The 19,321-nt window shown below is 43.9% G+C and overlaps 1 long non-coding RNA gene across 1 annotated transcript; it reads left to right on the top strand.

Moving 5' to 3' along the window:
* The first annotated feature begins 4,610 nt into the window (after positions 1–4,610).
* LOC142574062 (uncharacterized) lies at positions 4,611–17,453 on the top strand. The gene is made up of 3 exons (XR_012826406.1): positions 4,611–4,726; positions 9,774–9,834; positions 17,292–17,453. It is a non-coding gene; the product is annotated as an uncharacterized LOC142574062 (long non-coding RNA).
* The last annotated feature ends 1,868 nt before the right edge of the window (positions 17,454–19,321 follow it).

Genomic DNA, 19,321 nt, shown 5'->3' with positions numbered 1-19,321 from the left:
CCGCAGAGGCCACATTCTAAAGGATGTTGGATAACGTTCTGCGAGGCCTTAAATGGAAGATCTATGTTACCTTGACGGCGGTTTGGAACATCTTCTGCTCTTGTTGCACGTGCCTCAAATTTGCACTGCACCTCACAGGCGGTAAACTCCAGCCCCTGCCATACCCATCTCAACCCTTCGATCTTGTCGGTGTCAATGTATATGGGCTCTCTTCCCTTGACTACGTTCAGCGACCAGTGGATTATTGTTCCCGGCGACCACCGAATAGGCCATGCGGAGACTGCTGCCCTCCCAGCTGCTACAGAGGAGTGTCCTTCCGCGTCGAACGTTCCAGAAGGTCTTGTAGATGGTGTCTGTATACACACGTTCTTGTCGACACGGGAGCTGCTGTTTCCATTATCGACAAAAGGGTTTGCGGCATGCTGCACAAAGTGACAGCCTCTTTTAGTGGTCTGTCCCAGCGCAGAGCGAAAGGAGAACCTGTTCAGCCTTTAACTACCTTTTCTGCGCGTGTGTTTATTGAGCGCTCTATCAAAATTGGTGAGTTCATTGTTCTTGCATCTGGCTCTCACGATATCAAGTTTCGCTGGTACTCTCCCTAGCGTAACAACGTAGTCATCGACTGCGCTCGCATTGAGCTTGAACTATTTCCCCTGTATGACGAACGTTTCAACAACACTCCTGTGTTCCATTACCCCATTAAAGAGCAGATCATCGAGGCCCTGGTGGTGCACCGAGAAGGAAGACAGAAATTCCCCTAAGCATGTGGGTTCGGCCTTATTATGCAGCGATTTTCCTGCCGGAGTTTTATTCCGTGAGCGTCGAACATTATCCTGACTTACAAAGCTCTTTTTCTGTCTTATGCGACCCTCGCCATTTCGAAAGTTCCAGTACCCTCTTTGTCACCAATCCCCTTCTATTTAGCGTCAAGCTACTTAGAGCTGAATCTCTTGGATGTGTGCAACTTTTTGATTCCTGTAACATATTCAACGTGCATGAGTCGCATCCATCTGAACATGATGCGCTGATTTCCCTCAACATTTCCTACTCTTCAGCTTCTGATCTGTCATGTTCACCTATCCCCTGCGGACTCTCTGGTTTTCTACGCTTGCTCTTCTCTGTGTTCTGCGCCAATACCGCGACTTTTCGACATCACTCCAACTTGGGATTGACCGCACCACAAGTATTTGACACGTCATTGACACTGACTAACTCGCCGCTGTGCCAACGATTATATCGGTTTCCGCCACAGAACTCCTAATTATTGCGGAACCGGTCAATGACACGCTCCACCGAATCACCGCCCAAACATCGCACAGTCCATGGGACTCTTCTATGGTTCTTTTAAATAAAACAAGATGTTTTCATCCGCTTGTGTGCAGGTTAACGGAGCCTTAATGATATCTGTCCAAAAAAAAAAAACGCATGCTATCAGGCTGTGCAATGCGCCTGCCACTTTTGAGTGCATGATGGACTCGGTGCTGCATGACTTGAGGTAGCACATATGTCTTTGCTATCTGAACGGCGTTTTTTTCTTTGCTGCAGATTTCTAAACGCACTTTCAACGACTCAAATACGCCCTGGCTTGCGTAAAGGACGCAGGACTCCCACTAAATCTCAAGAAGTGTCTCTTCGCTGCGCTGAATTGACGATTTTTTTCCACATCGTGTGCAAGGACGGTACACTACCCGACCTGGCAAAACTCCACGCTCTCGCTGAAATATTTAAACTGACCACACTCAAGGAGTTACGGTGCTTCGTAGGGCCCTGCTCCTACTTTATCCGGTTTGTTCGTAATTTCGCCTATATCGCGTGACCTCGGACCCAGCTATTTAGCAGCGCCCGTGATATTTCGTCGTGGTCTTCTCAGTGCAATCACGCGTTCGCCACTCTTGCTCTCTTAACATGTCGCTCTATATTGCGCCATTACAATCCCACGAATGCAACGAAGTACACACGAATGACAGTGATGTCCTCGGCGTGATTCTCGCACAACGAACACCTGGCTTCGCCGAATATCTTGTCGAACATGCCAGTAGAAAGTTAGCCAAATCTGAATCTAACTACAATGGTACTGAGAAGGAATGTTTAGCAATGCTTTGGATGCTTGGCAAGTCTCGTCCATACGTATTTGGTTGTGCCTTCAACGTTATTGCAGACCGCCACGTGATCTGTTGGTTGTCTTCATTGAAAGACCTATCGGATCGCCTTGAATGTTGGACTCTTTGTATTGAGGACTATGACATCCGTACTCTATACCGTTCCAGCCGCAAGCATTTTGATGCTGATGCAGTCTCTCGGTCAACTCTGCCTGCCCACACTGCAGCCCTCTCCACCTCCAAACGCACGCTGTCATCGGTTGAGATCGACACCGTCTCCTCAGCGCAGAGAAAAGATCCAGGCATCGCTTTACTTTTTTACGTTTTCTCCGGCGCGGCCACGACATCTTAGAAATTGCGTCGTCAGTTTTCACACTTTGTCATTCGAGGCAGCCTCCTGTACAGGCGGCTGGCTGTACAGCCAGCCGCCTGGCTGTAGAGCTGGCTGCACTGTAGAAATATTTACACCGTTAAGGGTCTTTTCTTGTCGCACTGCCGTTACCATTAGGGCCGTTACCATTAGGGCCTTGCAAAAAAATCTATGAGGGGCGACAACAGAGCTCCAAATGGACATGCGATGACAAAAGACGTAGTTGAAAACTACGTCTTTTCTGGCAGCCTTTGGAGCACACAGATATCCGAGAAGAAATTTGACAAGGAGAGATATGAAACTCTCCTGTCGGATATTACGCTGACACAAAGCGCCTTCACGACATTTTTTCTTGTATTTAAGAATGAGATTTTCCCCCTCAGCTTATGCATCATAAAGTTTGTACCAGCTAAAACTTCATCATTTCTCAAGTAACTGTCTGCAAAAGGTAACAGTTAATTGCTAAGTAATTAGGTCTACAAAAATCGACAGGACACAAATGTGAAATTTTTGCTTGCTGTTCTCGAGTGAGCAAGAAACGATGAATTCGACTTACCTGTCACCTCCCAGTGGCAGTGGAATAAATGGAAAGCAACTGAGCACTGACCATTGGGTGTACAGTAAATGAACACGCCACAGGAAATTCGCTACTAATATTTGCGGTGCGAATGAAAGCTGCGCGATAAAAAAAGTGCACACTACAATTATGCATATTCAAAAGGTACCCGAATATGTAATGCATTGATGTTGTCACCTGTGAGCCTAGTAATGAAATATCATGACACCAAACATTTCCTTGAAACCAGAAAGTTAGGTTCTTCTGGCTGCATATCGTCATGCATCGAGAAGCACCAGCTGCTTCCGTGAACCAGTCGCTGTAGCTGTGTCATTCCTTCAGTATTTTGCTGAGGGTTTTTTAACACTTGTACCTCTTACTGGACTGTTGCATTTTCGCACGCAAAACGGCTAAAACAACGTGGGATTTCAGATAAGAGCTACACGGTGGTAGCCTCATTGTCGGACCGAATATGCTGGGCCATTGTATTCGGAAGGACTTGTAGCGTCTACTTGTTTTCGGTGCGATGAGAGAAGAGGATGATCAAGCTGCGTGCGCCTGGTGTGCCCCTTGTTTCCCGATCGCCATATGTTCTCCAGAGTGAGTGTTAAAATATGTTATTATGTAGTGGGACTGAATGCATAACTCCATTACCTACAGATATGTACAGTGTATGTATCTGAGCTGTGCCGTTCTCGGGTCCGATCTGGTTGTCTTTGATATTCGGTTTGGCTTTTTGTGTGTTTTGCTGTTTCCTTTAAATGCATGTGTTACGCACGTGTGTATTATTTGATAGGCCCGAAACAGTGCAGATTTTTCCTAGACGGGACACTGCCTGCGGTGAAACCGCTAAAGGCCGAGAGATACTTTAGGAAATAAGCCAAGCAAAGACCATCCCCTTGAGCGATGTTTTTAGGAACACATTGTCGAGGACGTTGTTTAAACTTTTTATTTTTACTCATTAATATTTCAGTGAAGCAATCCGGGTCCGAATTAATCTAAAGCCCTCCACTGTGGTGGCTCTCACAACCTTTTTATTCCTTTGAGTCCATAAACAGAATGAATCTACCAGCTCTATGCTCACTTAGTTATCACCTTACACCACGTCATAGAATCTAATAAGCTCCTATTTTATATTCCCTTACGCCAGGTGAAGCAATGTACTACTGTTCGAGCAACCCGAGATGTGACTCAGCGAGCTGCGGATACTTTGCATTGCAGGGTAACATATTGCGAGCTGGTCTAGTTTTTTGCATTTCCAGTCACCACTGAACACCATAACACCACAACACTACGCCTGGATTTTAAATATTTATAGGATTTATTCGTCTCGCTCTTTTGTTTCGTAGACGTTTGCAGACGGTGGTTGTTTCTTGCATAGCGAGAATTTATTGCGTCCCTCTCGACATGCTGCAGAACAGCGGAGCGTTTGGCCAATATGGATGTTTTTAAAACACGCACCTGCGGCTGCACACGGTGGTACAATACGCTATTCTTATGTCATAAGACTAACGCGTGTAAAAAAAAATGGTACGCTACGAGAATTGCTTATCATTGATCTCGCAATATTAGTATATAAGAGTGTAGAACTTTCACGCAGTGCCAGGCATCTTTTGTCCACACACGAGCTGTGTCAAATCTTAAAATGTCTCCATTCAATACTCTGGCGATCGTCGTCATTTCAGTTGCTATCACCTGCGTGTACGTATTGCAACTATTGGAAATTTTATTTCATTGCTTATTTTCGTGCTTAAGTAATGCACTCATTATTTAAAAACTTTTTGTGTCCAAAGAAACAGGGACAAAGAAGAGGAGCAACACAAGGACAAGCGCTCATCGTTGTGTTGCTCCTCTTCTTTGTCCCTGTTTATTTGCGTACAAAAAGCTTTTAAATGATGAATCTGTTCCAACTAGGCCGATTCGCAGTTATGCTTCAGTAATACACATTCGTAATTGAATCTAGCCATACCTGAGGCAGGAAAGAAGCCGCTGCCTTTGCATGCCAGCCAGGAGCGGGGAGACGAAGTAACGTTGTACAAGAAACGGACATTTATTTCTTTGTATTATTCAGTCGTCAACTCAAAAGGCAGCTCTAAAGTGAATGCTCTTAAACAACGTGCGCAATGACTTAAAAATAACACCGCTAACTACTACTAAGGCAAATTCGAAATGTTTGTGAAAATCTGTGTTGTTATCACAAGATCGTTCTAACAGACACTCTCCGCCTATCCCAAACTCTACTATACTTGTATTCTTATACACATAGTACTCACAGATCCTAACAATAAGTAAATTATAATTAAAACAAATAAATGCGTAAAAAGAAAATTGAATTCTATTTACACATTGGAAACTATTTCTTTTTTGTTGCTCTTGTTTAAGCTATTGAGTAAATGTTCCTTGCTGGCTCTTTCCAAACTTCTGCACTGCCATGAATGCTGACATTCCTACAAATGCTACAGCAGAAGTTCTGTAAAGCCACGTGAAAAACTTATTTAAATACTATTTCAATTTAGAGCCCTAGAATTTATCACGTGATCATCAACGCTGCCACAGCTGCTTATTTACTTCTTTATTTTTACCAAGTGCAGTCCCATCGGTCTTTAGCAGGAGGGGGAGGGAAAGGAACATTGTACTGCTTGATGCAAACAATGGATACCTAAAAAAATTCATTCGCTTCTTGCGTATCTTTCAGAGTCGTCTGTTTAAAGTAATAATATGGGCGGCGGCCTCCATCTAGCCCACTAGAAGGCATCATAGCGACTCAGGATGTTCGTCCTATCGAAACGTGCGGTTCATGTTTAATGGATCCTTGTAAATCTCAGTGAATGAGAAACAAAGCACATGTCTAGATAGTTTTCGGTATGTAAAAATGTGACCTAAACTGCTTCGTTTTAAAGTGAAGACAATTTATTATAGATTATAAAAGAGCGCGTACAGACACAGGCCACATAGAGGTATAGAAAGCAGCGCTCCCGTCCTGTGTCCTCTTGTGCCCTCTGTCCTTGCGCGCATTTTAATTTTTTTGTGCATCCGCACGAACTAGCCCTTTGTGCTATGTCTTTAAAGTTTTTATGTCCTCTAGGTAAAGCTGTCGCGCACAGCACGCGCGTTTGCCCGTTCGTATATCTTGGCTTGCGGTGGTCTCGCCTCGTCGCCGTTCATGGGTTGTAGCTCCATCATCGAGAGTCGCTGACGAGGATGACGCTCGATGCTATTAATAAATAATAAAGAAAGCATCCTCAGATGTCAGATGCCGGCCTGAGTGTGCCTTTCCAACCTGCAGTGCAAGCACGAAGCCATGCAGTGGGTTTTGCATAGGAACAAATACTCACACACAGACACCTTCGCACGCGGACGCGATTACTCATGTTTTGTAGTTTTGTGCACGCAGCTCTCGGGGCCTCGAGCGTCAGAAGTGTTTCCACTGCCAGAATGATAAGCTTTAGAAGCACGCCTGGCATGTTTCAGGCTCTGTGACATGTACCGTTGCCCCGTGATGCCCCGTAAAATAGGGCTGCAGTGAAATTATGTATGCGTTGTTCAAATCCTGAAACTATAGCAGCAGTTTCGACATATTGGGCGGCAAAATGTGCTCCAAAAGGCATCGCCGTTCTTCTCAATAACATTAAAAAGCTTCTTCAGTCATTGCGCGAACACTATAACACCTAGGCATTTCTTGCATTCAAGGTTTTCGGCAACGCGAATCCTGGAACTGTCATTTTTGTCAGCGTGTTTGTTTACTAAATGCAGGTTGCTTTAGTATTAGCTGACTTTATTTATGAAATTGCTGCTCGCGTCGGTAGCTTAATAATTAAAATCATAATAATGAGAATCATGATTGAAGCCTCTGACTTTTAAAACTGATAAATGCTCTAAATCCTGAAGCTCTGTTAAGAGGGCAGCTGACAGTTACGGCATGTCATTCAAATATTTTCTGGCTCTGCCAACAATCCTTCAAAGAAGCCGAACTGTGTTTATCTTTTTTTTTTTGCTTCACACGCCAGGTCGTCTTAACCACTGTCGTACTTGATCTCATTAGAAGCCAAACTGGCCACAGAATATGCATCAGTGTTTGAGAGTGTTTATGGATATGGAGAAAACAATAATTGCAATCCAATATATACGGCAAGGGATTGTTTGTAAATGCATGTCGAAAAGAGTGCCTCCTCCAAAAAAAATGGCAACCGCTCAGTCAGGGGCTCTATAACGTAAAACTATTCCAATGCGTTTTTACTCCAATCTCCTGACGTCAAATTTGCGTAACCGCCGACGCCAACATCGGGCGGTGACCTGCATGGTTGTTCAAACTGACCAATCAAACGCTCTCCTCGTTTATAGGAGGCCACTTTAGCTTGCTTTAAGAACGAATAACATTTCCTACACTGAGCCTCTTGTCTTATCTGACTGGCTTACAAGAGGCGAGGAGCACGTTCAAGTGGAGAGGGATTCAATGGGGCCGAGCCAGTGCACTAAAAATCGATAACCGAAGAGGGTTGTGCCGGTGACTGCGATTGGTCCGCTTTCCCTTACTTAGCTTGCGGGGGCTGGTACGAAATCACAGCGGCACGCAACGGAAGGTTAAGAATGCCGCTAAAGCGGAATCTCAGCAAACAAGAGTTGGCAGAGCGAGATCGTAAACAAGCCGGAAGTGTTCGAAAACGTTACACTGCCACGCAAAAAGCTTTATTGTACGCAAATACACCCAAGCTCTCCGGCAGGTGCGAGTAGCCAGTGCTTGAGCGATCGGCGACAGCCATCTTTTATTCCTTTGGGAACAGGGTAGCCTGCGGCTTTTCAGAAGAAAATTCAGTTTTGTTCCGTATAATAATGCATCTTTAACGCGTACGCGTAACTTTGACGCAGTGAGTTTCACGGTTTTGTGACATCACGTGACAGGCAGATGAAGTGTTGCAGCCTAAAACGTTTGACCAATAACCGAGGGTTAATGACGAAAAGGCGTCGAATAAGAAATAACTATTTTTGTTTTGTTCGGTCCTTAATGCATAATCAGTGTGTACACGTGATATCAGATGGGGAGCTATCGCGGTTTTCGTGACGTCGGGTGACAGACAGGCGACATGGGGGTGGTCCGAAAAAGTTTTTGACCGATCCCGGAGGGCTGATTGCACAACTGAAATAGAAAAGTTTGAAATAGCTTTACGTTAAAGCGCCCCAGTATACTGCGTCCATCGCAATTACATTTATGTCACTAGGAAAATGTAAAACATTTTATCGTGTACACTATTGATATCAATATGTCAGTGTGAGATAATTATCGAAAAGAGCTTATCCAAAGAGGTAGAATGCCCAGCCATGCACTAAGATCCATACATCGCGTCAGCCCATGAACGAGGTCTGTCTTAGAATTTCGCAAATAGGATACTATAAGCAGCTTGCAAATATTTCCAAATAGTAATTTCGTTGCAATTCAAAATGCTCCCTCCTGAGTATCTGCTACTTTCAATTTGCCAGTTATGAGTGGCCATTCTGGTTTCATACGAGGAGCTTCTGAATACTTGCTTTAGAATACCACGCCGCTCTGTTAAAGTCATGGTTCCGCTTAATGCCACGTGTAGATAGACGCTCGTGAATTGGAATTTGTACTTACTAACGATTGTTTTAATTTTCCACTATTGGTGCCTTTCCTTATTGGCATGCCTGAACTCGCGCCCGCGCCATAGGCCACTCCATGAAATAGGTTATAGTTATAGAATGAAACAAAACATAGCCAATATGAGGTCTTTGGAGAGTAAACTTCAGTTCAGCAAAAACAAAGACGGCTACGAGAATAGGTGCTGCCAGTACTTTTACTAGAATATTTTTTTCAGAAGCTACACATGAACGGGCACCTTGTCGAGATGGAGCATTCCACACTGCCGTCATTGTGTTCCTGTGTTATGCTGCTCGAGAATACTACTCAAGGAAGATTTATTTGGTCTGGATAATACTCGACACAGAATTACTTCTGTCCTAGACAAAATTACATTACGAGCGATACCTCGGCAACCTTTCAAGAGACGGTGACGCCTTCCGCGAACGGAATTATCGACGAGATAAATGCACGTTTTAAATAAACGTGTCTTCTTGTGCTTTGTAGCCTAAGCTTAATGCATAACTTCGGGCACTATTTCTTCCAATATTACCTTGAACCTATCGGCGAGAAAATTTGCTCTTTGGAGACATGAAAACTGGTGGCTAATATTATGTAAGACATGACGATATCAGATGTTATGTTCATCATGTAGTTGCGACCTAATTTAGGATCTTACAAACATTCTGAAAAGCGACATATATCCATCACCATCTTCGTAGAGAATGCTTTAACCATTGACAAGCAAGTTGGGGCATCGCGTGTTCAGCAACTCATCAATAAATGACAAAAAAATTTAAATTATAGTGGTTTTTCCTGCCAAAACCACTTTCTGATTATGAGGCACGCCGTAGCGGGGATCTCCGGAAATTTGGACCACCTGGAGTTGTGTAACGTGCACCTAAATCTAAGTACAAGGGTGTTCTCGCATTTCGCCCCCATCGAAATGCGGTCGCCGGGGCCGGGATTCAATCACGCGACTTCGTGCTTATAAGCCCAACACCATAGCCGCTAAGCAACCGCGGCGGGTGAGGAAATGACAAGAGCTTGGATATTTTACTGGGAGTATGCAGCCTAGGTTTGCCAGATGATGTATGCCGCGTGTCCTACGTAAGCGGAAGAAAATGGTGGAATCTTCTTTGTCTTTTCTTTTAGAGCGCACAGCAGAGGAGTTGCGCGGAGCCACAACACTGGTAGCTGTCCTGCTGTTGGGCGGGTAAGGTACATGATAGCTGCTAACTATATGGAAACAGCACCATCCAACATCAAACTATTGGCCTCTAATGCTTTTATGCGACCCAATTTAGAATATTCAAGTGCTGTGTGGGACTCTCATTTAGGAAAGGCATTAGGAAACGAAATGGTGCAACCAAAAGCGGTTCGTTTCATCTTTAGGCTCTCTTGCAATACTCGCTGTAGACGGCTAGGTAGACAGCTAAGCGGACAGCGGTCATCTTAAGTCTCGTTCCAATTCTCACGAAGACATCAAAGTAGACAGCTTCGCGAAGACAGCATCGAAATCAAAAACGATGCGGGCTACTTTCCTTTCCGAACAATATGGAGCTGAGCAGGACGCTTGGAAAGCCGAGAGGAAGGTTGTATGTGCACAATAAAACACAGACGCTCTATCCAACGCCCTTAATGTAAGCTACATCGTGTTTTTTCATAGCTTCGCAGGCGCAACGACTTCAAATAAATAAATAATGTCTGCATTTCTTAACTTGTTCTTGTGGTAGTGAGGTAGCGTCACGTCGCAGAAGCGTATTTCGTACGTCTTCCGGACGGCTAGAAACGCGTTCCCGAAGCTCGAAGATGACCTCGAAGCTGTCTCGGCTGTTTCCTTACCTGTCTACGTAGACTGTCTCTGATGCTAGCCAGAATTGGAACACACCCTTAATGCCCACAAGCGGAATCATACCCCGACAACGCTTATGGAACACTAACAACATAGCTGTCTTACAGAACCCAAGAGGGTTCACTAAAGTTTCTCTAGTCCCTTTCCTTCCATAAAGTTAATATTAGTCCTGAAAGCAACTTAAGATGCCGCCATTCTAGTCAAACTTCACATGCGCATGCTCACACCCTTGAACCGTACTTCACGCACTAATGTTTTGATTTATTCCTTTCTTCATCGGGTTATCTTTGTTTTACCATCTGAAGCTTTTCTGGAAATGGATAACCCTGAATTTGAAAATTATGTGTCTTTTTCTTGATGACCGCAGGATCGTAACTATGATGGCTGTCAAATGAATGTCGGTGATTAGTGCTTTGCTGTGTTGCGTGACCTTTACCTGTATATAGTTAGTATAGTGTGCTCTGCTACTGAACCATGTTTCCACCACTTCTAATTTTGTATATTGCTTTAATTTATTTGTCATTTTTCTTTTTATTCTGCCACCCTGCTTTGTCTACGGACTTCAGCATGTTCTAAATAAATAAATAAATAAATAAATAAAATATGTCATTTTGGAGAGTGCTCAGGGTACTGTACTTATCTGGTGCTCGCTGCAGAAAGAATGTGCAATCAATAGCCTACCTTTGGAGATCATGGAAGAACAATAAATGTTTTGGTTCCGTCAAGTGCGGCAGTGAATTGTCCCCGCAGAGAGACATACAATGCACTGTTCCAGCGTACGTAGGTTACTGCAACGTTCAATTTCAAGCCACATATCTAATGGCTGCGCATAACGTTTTTGGGGCCACTGTAGTCAAAAACTTTTGGCTACGTTTATACACGGGCTGAGGTATGAATTGTTAACAAGCGTCATGTTGACATCATCGTTTACAATTTGCAATTTTAATTGCTACGCTATCAATCTGTCACTTAATTACTCGAATATTCAGCATTATACTATCGACTAGGCTTCTTACGAAGGCTGCCACTTGCGCATAGTTCCACTTACAATAGGAATTATTCCCATTATTGCCAAATATAAGGACTACGTATGTCCACCTAGCATGTAAGCAAATTCAATTTAGTGAAATAGGCACCACACCCATTATATAAGGTGCATTAGCTAGCTTGTACCGAACCTTATAAAGAAAATAGCGTGCTCTATGCAATTGCTACCAACTTGTTATGTGCGCCCAACTCTTGCAAGTCAGAGTATTTTATACGTTTAAAGTTTTTAGCAAATATTACCAAAAATAATGAACCACTTTTTAAAATAATAATTTAATTATGAAACCTTTTATAGCGAAGTCACATACCCTATTGAAGAATATCCAAAATATTCATTTCTTTTATGGTAGCTGCAGTGGCTTTCATTTTTTCGGGCATTGAAGGAAATTTCAGCAGATCTCAAAAAGCACCACGGAACTAGGCGCTCGGCCGCTATGATATTAGGGCTGTGCGTACGCAAGACGGAAAAATAGGTTGTAAGCAACGGAGATGGACCAAAGACAATGGTCTTGGCTTTCCCTTTTGCCAATACATCTATTTAATGGGGGCGTGCCGTCGAGAATATCTTTCCTGCCAGCGTGCAGGCAGGCAACGTTTATTTCCTCCTATACACCCGTCACTCATGGCCCTATGGAGTCCCAGATAATTTCAACTACATTGAATGAACAAATAAATCGTCTCATCTGGCTGGTTGAGGAATATCACAGTTTCTCTTTGTAGTGACAAGAGTACTTAACTGTCCCGGGAAAGCACAAACCACGTTCCTAGCCAAGCCGAAGATACCCCACGAACAAGTCGTTGAGAACAGGCGCTAACAGTTTAGTAACACCTCGGATCAAACGAAACCGGATGGAGCACCCTATACGCTGAAAGATATAACTCATCACGCCTTGATGCCTGGAGAGATCTTTCTCGAAAAGCACCCCTTGGGGGTGCCTGAAGTGACTTGGAAGTGACTTGGGGATGGCGACCTTAAAGCGGGTCAGTACACAAGTTTACTGAAGTGCTGGCTCTCGCACGCCATTCCCGTAATCATACCATAATCAATGCGGGGACGAGACAAACAAAATCGATATCACACAAATGAGATCTGACAAGAAGGTGGCTGTGAAAGGGCAGAAATGCAAGTTTGTATGTGTTATTTGGCACTGATATAGAACTGGTAACCAGAATGAAGTACTGGGGTCAACAATAACATCACATTTATATGGGACGCTCAAAATAGCCAAATTTCTGCACGTCCATTTAAGCAACTAGGTTCCTTTAGAAAGCTTGGCAGCGCACTTGCGGTCTGATCCGTCGCGAGGTGAAAATTGCCGATATTTTTATTGATAGATAATGAATCAATTTTTAGATCAATTATTATTGTTAACATACTTAGTTCGATTGGCGCCTTGCTGCTCTCGAAACGTCGCTCTCACTTGCGAAATTGAAGAATTAAATTATATGTCAGACTAATGAAAGTAGGAACGCGTGTTCTTCTAGCTTACAGTAAACACAAAATGTCTGACCGCTGATAAAAGTGTCCCATCACCTCTTTAAAAAAAGTCACCATTTTCATTAAAGGGACACTAAAGTGAAGCAATAAATGAGTTTAGACTAATGAAGCATTGTTTGAGAACCCTGTAGGCAGTCATTTAAAAAAATTGTTTTATTATTAGATGAGAAAATGAAGGTCCAAGTACAGTATTTGAATGTCACGCCGAAACCCCAGTGCCGGTACGTGAGCGTGACGTCAGGGATTCCAAAATATGTTTTCGCTTTTGGGCCACGTTGGCTGAATAAAGGTTCCCGAAACTTGCCATGTTTAATATTTGGTTTCTTTAGAACACAATGTAGTCAATCTGTACCGCTATATATAATTAGTAGGCCCTAGAAGATGCCATCAAAATTCAAGACGTCACAGCCCCTAGGTGCGGGAACTTAAGTAGGCGTCGCCACCCGTATTTCATTCTTGCGCTTTTTCTGGCTTACCAAACGTGTTATCGTTGTAAGAGTGGTGTTTTTGGTTTCGTAGAACGGTGATCTACTGATGCAGAAGAAATCACTTTTCACTTTAGTGTCCCTTTAACTAAATACTAACACGTTACATGAGCCAGAAAACACTACCTTCTTAGTAAGTGGAGGTAGAAAATGATGGTTAATACTGTCACTACCTGCTGAAGCTAGAAAAAAGCACTAACTTTGTATTAAGTAAATACTACCTCGATATGTGCAGTTACTAACGCGGCTCAAATATAATTACCAATAATACAATGGGGTCTATTCGATTTATAGGTGGTGATTGCAGTGACATATGAAGTCGATGGTATTGTAAAAGTATCAGGATGTAAAATAATAAATATATATATAAAAAAAGAGAACCGCGTCATTTCTCTACGTATAAAGGCTTCAATTCAAGGTGTATATACATAATGCTTACCAGGGACATTAAAGGGCCCCTAACAAGGCCCGATTACAAATTTTGGTTATGCGCTGGAAGTTGTTACATGTCCTCTAGGAAGCGTTCTGCCGCAAAACGTTTTCACATCGGCTCAATAATAGCCTAGATAGAAATAGTTCAGTGCCGCGAACCAATGATTTAAGCAGGCGGGCTCCACTGCCAAGCAAGATACTCTCTCCGCTCGCCCAGTCTAGCCTCCGCAAGTAAAAATTCCGTCCCTGCGTTCTCCCATACCAGACCTCGAGGGTCGCGGGACGCATACGTTACAGGCACCGCCTTCATTTTTACAGCGAAGATGTATACCTCTACCCTCGAAGGAAATTTTCGTGTCGTAAGCAAAAAACCATAGTTAGTGCAATGCCGGCCCGATCCGCGGCGGAGGTCAAGGCGTTGAGCACTCCCCATACGTGGGGCGATACCGAAGACGGTGCAATACCGGCCCTACCCGAGGCGGAGGTAAAGCAGGCGTTAAGCACTTCCCATGCATGGGCCGATGCAGAGGATTGTGCAATACCGAACCGATGCGCAGCGCAGCAGGTGAAGCAGGCGTTAAGCACTCCCCATATGTAGGCCTATCGCGCAGTTAGTGCAATGCCGGGCAGACCCGCGGCGGAGGTGCAGTTCGCCATTAAGGGGCCCACATACACAGCTTCGCTGGTCATGCTTCTTCACAGAGTGGAAGGGCACTGAGATATTTTTCTCCTCGCTTTCTTTTTCGGGGCTACGCAGTTCCACTGACGGCGTCATGCGTGAGCTGTTGTCTCGTTCGTGCAGCGCACAATTTTGCGTGCTGTGCGCAAGGAAACATGACTAGCGGTATAATTCAGTGCTACACGAATACTGAGGCAGAACAAGCGGATCCCACAGCATGATCACGCGCTGCAGGAACACGGAAGAAAATGGCATAGTTTCGGTACCTGCGCACGCGACCGCACGACCGTGGGAACAAGCAGACGTTGCGGTAGTACATGCTTCGGTTTGAAGTATAATAAAAGCATGCGGGCATTCCGTTTGTGTATTTTATTATTTCTCTAAATTTCAATTCGGTCAATTCAAGCAACAAGTCGCACAGATAACAGATGTTATCTTGAATAATTCTCAAAATCACGTGTCACCACGAAGGACGTCACACTGCGGACACCAGTACGTAGGCGGAGGCACACGAGTACGTCATCCTTCAGCTTAGAGCGCGGTGGCCGCGAGGAAAAGGAAAAACAGCGTTTGGTTTGAAATTTCAGATCTTTCCGCTGCGCGTAGCGATGTAGTACTTTGCAGACACGCGCGTTATCGTGCAATGTATGCTCTGCGCTTGTCATCTCAATATTGGCAGACCTGGTGAGGGGGGCTATAAGGCGCACTGACTAAAAGTAAAAATGTGCTACATATATCCACGAAGCAACGGTACGCAAGAACTACGAAGGTGCTTGGTGGCACTTACTCAAAAGAGCCACTTCGAGAATATTTATAGCCTTAGTTTGAAGGAGCTGAAGTTGCACCGGTTAGCACCTATGTATTTGGTTAAATAACCAGAGCTTCGTGGCCAAATTTCTAAAGCATGCTATCTACTTACATGTGTGTTAAGACGTCGCACATAACTGTTGTCCAGCATAATGTACAACACTACAGTTTATCTCAGTTTTGCATAAGACTGTCACAATCACAAGATAGGCCACGGCCAAACGAGGTATAGTTGTGGCTTACTCGTTACTTATCAAAAACTACTAGAAGCCTTTCTAGCTAGTAAAGGTAACACTTACTACCTTTACTCGCCGCTGGCTAGTACAGAACTATTCAGAAATTAGTAAAATACATAGCAATCTAGTAAACGCCTGCATTTACTAGCTATTTACTAACTTTATTTTTAAGAGTGTGCAACTGCGACTTAGCTAGTTAATTAGAAGTCAGATATGCTAAAATACAATTTTACGGTACCAGTGGCGTAAAAATGACTGTGGTGAAAAGGCCGCGTTTATTGAAGCTTTATTTTTCGGCTTCCAAAAATATTTGGTGGCACGGTGGCAAAAGTGTGTATAAAGGCGAGTAACATCCTTAGCTTACATTGGTTCGTGCGTTGGTTTCTGCCCGAAGTTCTTTCCAACCTATGCGGTCAGAACTTCGAAAACAATAAAAAGGAAACATTTGAAAACAAGATCTCGAATGTAGGAAGTAGAAAAATAGTAGTAGGAAGTGGAGAACACATTCAGGTAGCGAATATCCCGGGTTATATACCATAAATAGGCGGAAATATGGCCAATGGAGAAGAATAAAAGTTATGCCGAAAAGGTTAAGGAAAGAGAGGGCAATACAGGATAAGATGGAGTGATTGGACAAGACGACTACAGGATCAAGACGGGACAGTTTGACGCAGGACAGGAGTAGATTGAATCCAGTGAGACAAGCTTTTGGTCTGAAGTGGGCTTATATTGCGGATGATGTCCGATATTGTACAGTACAATTGAATACGGTGTTCCACTCTTAGTGGGAACAATGAGTCCCCTTCTTACGTCCAGCGGTGCCGTAGGTCAATTTGATATGCCCGCGAAATTGCAGGTGCTTGTGCGCTCCTACTGACAAAGTCCGACTTCGTTCCATACACTTGTCCGAACTCGAAAAATAAAGACGAAAAGAAAAAAGAACCTAAATAGGTTATCTCACGGGCATGCATGGCCTTTCGGTAAACCTGCGCCCATGAAGAAGTGCATGGGCTCTAGCTTGTACGCGAAGTATATGCCCTAGAGCTACGTCGTGGTAGCCTAATTTATATACGCACTCTTCCAAAACCGTTTTTGTAGCTGGCCATTCTAAATTCAGCGTGCAAAAAAAGAACTTTTGAATCTAAGGTTGTTTATAGTTCCAAACAAGTACATGTTTCAGGAGAAGAAGAACAGGCAGCACAGGTGCGGCTTTACAATTTCAATTGGGAACATAAGAAAAAATTTTCTGCAGAAGAACGACACTTACGCTTTAGTGTGCGGCTTTCAGCTTATGTTTCTGTTAGGAAGAACCAAAATCTTAACGACACGCAGGGTACGAGGAAGGCGCCACGGACGGTCATAGACTGCTTGGTTCCTCCACCACAAATGCAGCTCGCAAGCTCCTTTACCAGCTGTGGTAGCTAAAAAGAAGTACAGGTGCTATAAGGTGAAGTAAAAGATCTAAGTTTGCGAATATGATGAATATTAAATATAAGTACCTTGAATGAAATCAATGTATTGTTTCTGTAATTTGGTGCAACCTTGGAATATGCTCTCGCATTGTGAATAGTGTCATTCTACAGAAGGTTATATTATTTATTCTATCAACTTCATGTTTTTCTGTATGTTTACAGTATTGCCTTACAGGCACAAATAGCACTTTGCGGTGCCCTGAAGGTTGCGAGTGTACCGTCATGGAATTGGAAGGAATCAACTCTCAACAAGGAAATTGCTCTAATTCTAAGAGACCATGATGATCTTCTTATGCGGACATGAAATAAAGCGTTTCCTTATAACACCTGCGTTTAATATATTCCGGAGTTCTGCTTGAAGACATCATTCAGTTATTACTATTATTGTTCCAATTCTGCTACGGGCACATAGTATTGCTGAAACTCTGAAACAGAAATTGAACTTTCCTTCCTTTTTTTTCTCAATAAACTAAAATTCAGCCACCATATTTTTGTTAATGTATACTCTGTTACACCTTTGTACTACTAGTATGCAGAACCAAAAGACGTACCTCATCCCTTCCGAACGACACAGACTCCCCTGCGCTTCTAATGTGCAACTCTACTGAATTATTTAGTGTTGTGGCACACTGTTTCATTACGGCCGCATACGGTCTTGTGAACTGCGTGCCTGGTGTTCCGTCACTATGTGGTTGTCGGTCATCAGCTGCGTGCCGACTATGGCCTTAGTTTTTCATTAAATTCGGAGCTGCTGGTGTACAGTGTTTCTCAGATGTCACATGGTCCATCGGTTAAGTACCTGAGTAGCGTAAACCATTATCATTAATCATTGGCTATGAACCCATGAGAATGTTTTCTTCGACACAACCTCAGTAACTTTCAACACGCTCCCAAATTCCTAATCGCATATATTTATGAAAAATGCCCTACGCGTTCATGATCAAGGAGAAGTGCTCATGTGCTGCAGTTAATTTTAATATAAAAGCAGTTGTCCTATAAATGCAGCTAGTGTTATTAACCTGATTCAGCCACTCTGCATCTATCTATATCTGTCTTTCTGACCTCTTTAGGTCAATATTCAATCAAATTGTTCTTGTATATTCGGTACTGGGTAGCTTCTCATATGTATCACACGCATTCGTCAAGAATAGCAGCCACATGCTTAAATGCTGCGCCATGAATGGCTGCGGGCAGCGAGGGCGCACCGACCGATCACAACCATCAGCATTAGCACGCGCCAGTGCGCCACCAGCGTAGTCTTTCATGGGCGCACTCTGGAAGGCGCTGCCTGTAGAGGAAAAGCGCGAGACGAGCTTGAATGCAGTACACGGCGCATACATGATGCATTTCGGCGGTGGCAGTGTGGTGCCGCTGGATTGCTTGAGTCATAATTGCATGGAACTCGAGAGCCTTTCGGAGATGGGTTCTGCTAGAATTGTCTACTTTTGGCAGATCCGTTTGCCCATTTTCACGTAATTCTGCGGATGCACGAAGTGTCAACTTTGGTTTTCACTGATTTTGTCAAACTTTGTCCGCTTCTTTCCGCGCATATTTCAAGTGAAAATTGAGCAGGGTTTCCCTGTTTCCGCCTCAGATGCTTCGATACCCGCAGCCATGCCTTATTAACGTCTGTCGTGCCTGAGAGGGGAGATTGTCTTTGTTTTTGCCTATGCCACTATCGGCGACTCGGACGCATGTTCGAAAAAGCGCTTCTTGAAGTTGTGATGCGTACTGACACTGGCTCCATGCCTGTGTTTACTGCAAGCTTTCGCTTACCAGCTTGCGCGCCTTCTCACCTTGTACTCCCTCCACCCCCTCCACCCAACCCTTCTGCAATACTGTCCCCCCTGTCTAGACACACGTGGTCCTCGCTTGATTTTAGGACCTAAACGCCGATGAAATCGTACAAGAATACGGCGCCATCTTTGCATCTATACTTAAGAGCACCGTCGACACGGAAAAAGTGTTGAATGTGGCTGGTCCACGTTTGGGCAATCTCACAACGCGATGAGGTGAAACTCGCAGATGCGACTGATGAGAAAGCTCGTTACCACTTTTTTGGTTCGTCCAGGCCTGACAGAAACTCTGCACGCGTGCAAGAAGGCTAAAGTGTCTACATATAAACTGAGGCTGGCAGCAGACTTGAATGAGCTTCTCTTCCCTGTAGAGAAAGCCGCGAAGTTCCTGCAGAA

This window comes from Dermacentor variabilis, chromosome 3 (genome assembly GCF_050947875.1).
Source record: "Dermacentor variabilis isolate Ectoservices chromosome 3, ASM5094787v1, whole genome shotgun sequence".
In the NCBI taxonomy this organism is placed as follows: domain Eukaryota; kingdom Metazoa; phylum Arthropoda; class Arachnida; order Ixodida; family Ixodidae; genus Dermacentor; species Dermacentor variabilis.
Note: the sequence above shows the minus strand (reverse complement) of the source record. Positions and strands in the feature narration are given on the sequence as shown.